The sequence below is a fragment of the Nannospalax galili genome, unplaced genomic scaffold (assembly GCF_000622305.1).
Source record: "Nannospalax galili isolate Female #2095 unplaced genomic scaffold, S.galili_v1.0 scaffold3018, whole genome shotgun sequence".
Classification (NCBI taxonomy): domain Eukaryota; kingdom Metazoa; phylum Chordata; class Mammalia; order Rodentia; family Spalacidae; genus Nannospalax; species Nannospalax galili.
In genome coordinates, this window is record NW_008341428.1 from 1 (window position 1) to 2,687 (window position 2,687).

A 2,687-nucleotide genomic window follows, 5' to 3' on the forward strand; every position below is an offset into this window, starting at 1 on the left:
CTTTCTATGTCTCACAGATGTTTGATGTAAGTGCTACTTGGAGAGAAGTGTTTAAAGATTTGGTTTAGAAAAACAGACAGGTTGGCAGCGCACATTTTGGAATTCTTTCTCCTGGAAACCACATCACATATCTACTTATCTCTTTGTGCATAATGTCTTATAGAGCAGTTCAAAGATATCTAATTCCATGAATGTATCTTGCTAAAGGTACTGAAAATGTTTTTGTGTGCTAATAAAACTTTTTATTCTTTTGTGCATGTAAGTGGAAAAGAACAGGCAAAATACATTCTAGTGCAGAGAATGATTTAGGAAGACAACATTTTTGCAATGTTAGCTCATGTTCTTAATGATGGATTGAGTTAACTTAAAATTTTGTCAATGTATTTCAGGTGTTCTGTCAGCACCTGGACTGACTTAGTTTTCCTTGTGGATGGCTCTTGGAATGTGGGAAGAAATAATTTCAAGTACATTTTAGACTTTATTGCTGCCCTTGTGTCTGCCTTGGTATTGGGGAGGAGAAGCCAGAGGGTGAAGTTGTTCAGTACAGCTCAGACACAAGGACTGAATTTAATTTAAATCGATATTACCAAAGAGATGAGCTTCTTGTTGCAATTAAAAAAATTCCATACAGGCAGCTCCGCCACCGCAGCAAGTGGGCCGCCATCCGCCGGGCCGGGTCTGCCACTCAGCCACCCAGAGTGCGCAGGGGGGAGGCGCCGCCGGCCGGGCCGGGCCTCTCCGGGGACGTCGCCGCGAGTGGACTGACTACAAATTCTGCCTTCTGTCTTTCCAGAGCCAGAGACATGCCCTGAAATCCAGATGACCGTTGTCAGGGCCTTTGGGTGACTGGCACATGCACCATGGAACTCAAAGTATGGGTGGATGGAGTTCAGAGGATTGTTTGTGGGGTCACTGAAGTTACAACTTGCCAAGAGGTTGTAATAGCCTTAGCCCAAGCTATAGGTCGAACTGGAAGATACTCCCTTATAGAAAAATGGAGAGATACAGAAAGACACTCGGCACCTCATGAAAACCCCATCATATCCCTAAACAAGTGGGGGCAGTATGCTCGTGACATACAGCTTATTCTGCGCCTGACCGGGCCGTCTCTCAGTGAGCGACCCACCTCGGACAGTGTGGCTCAGATTCCTGAAAGAACTTTGTACTGACAGAGTCTGCCCCCCTTAGCCAAACTGAGGCCTCAGGTGGACAAGTCAATCCAAAGGAGAGAGCCTAAGAGAAAGTCACTGACATTCACGGGAGGTGCCAAAGGCTTAATGGACATTTTTGGAAAAGTGAAGGACACCGAATTGAAGCAGAGGGTGCTGAGCACCTGCAGGACCACCGCGGGTGAGCTGAGGGAGCTGATCCGGCTGCAGACGGAGAAACTGCAGGCCATCGAGAAGCAGCTGGAATCCAGCGACCTCGAAATACGGTTCTGGGAGCAAAAGTATCATTCGAACCTTGAAGAGGAAATCATCTGCCTGGAGCAAAAGATCAAAAGAAATGATGTAGAAATCGAGGAGGAAGAATTCTGGGAAAACAAACTGCAGATCGAGCCAGAAAAAGAAAAGCAGTTGAAGGATCAACTTCAAGAAATACGGCAGAAAAATCACAGACTGTGAAAACAGGTTAAAGGACTACCTGGCACAGGTCCAGATGATGGAAAGTGGTCTCGAAGTGGAGAAACTGCAGCAGGAAGTTCAGGAGGCGCATGTCAACGAGGAGGAGGTGAAGGGGAGGATCGGCAAGGTCAGAGGGGAGATCAACGTACAAGGGCAGCAGAGCCTGAGGCTGGAGAACGGCATTAAAGCCGTGGAGCGCTCTCTCGGGCAGGCCTCCAGGCAGCTCCAGGACAAAGAGCAAGAGCTGGAGCAGCTGACCAAAGAGCTCCAGCAGGTCAACCTCCAGCACTTCATCCAGCAGACGGGGACGAAGGTCACCGTGCTGCCCGCAGAGCCCGCTGAGACCGAGGCCACCCAGACAGATATGGAGAAGGAGGCGCCATTCCAGTCCGGGTCCCTGAAGCGACCCGGCTCATCACGGCAGCTCCCCAGTAATCTCCGTATTCTTCAGAACCCCATCTCATCTGGTTTTAATCCTGAGGGCATCTATGTATAACGTTGTCTGCCTGCGGGGGAAACTGTAGTCAAGGTACCAAGGACAGTCAAGTTCCTTCTTCAGTCTGTGCCAATGATGAATGGAGACTGTTTCAAGCCCCTGTATCTTTTCTCCTGCATCCCGCACTTGGAGCCATACCTCGTGCACTGATGCTAAACAACAAGGAAACCGTTTCACACTTTGCAGTATTGACATTTCATCCAGCAGCTGTAATGCAAAGCGTTTGTTTTTATTTGTAGCATTTCAAGAGCATTAGGAGAGTATTACACTATGTTTATACACGAATAAACCGTGACTGAGGAGTAAAGAACAATCTGTGACTGGCTTAGTTTAATTTATTCCATTGATTGATTAGTGTATGAATGTTGTGTTTGATATTTATTATGCTTATCCTGTGATCTAATTATGTTAAATGTTGTGGAGTTATAACTGTGCATGTTGTCAGACTGAATCCAAGCACTGCTCACATCCACTACGCTGGCGTCATGGAGCACACCACCGTCCCGACGAACACCAACGGAGCCCCTGCACTTAGCTGTGATCTCTCCTAGCTGTTGCTCAATTGA

At 47.6% G+C, this 2,687-nt stretch overlaps 1 pseudogene; it reads left to right on the top strand.

Moving 5' to 3' along the window:
* Window positions 1–796: 796 nt before the first annotated feature.
* Window positions 797–2,436, top strand: LOC103737174 (annotated as a pseudogene).
* The last annotated feature ends 251 nt before the right edge of the window (window positions 2,437–2,687 follow it).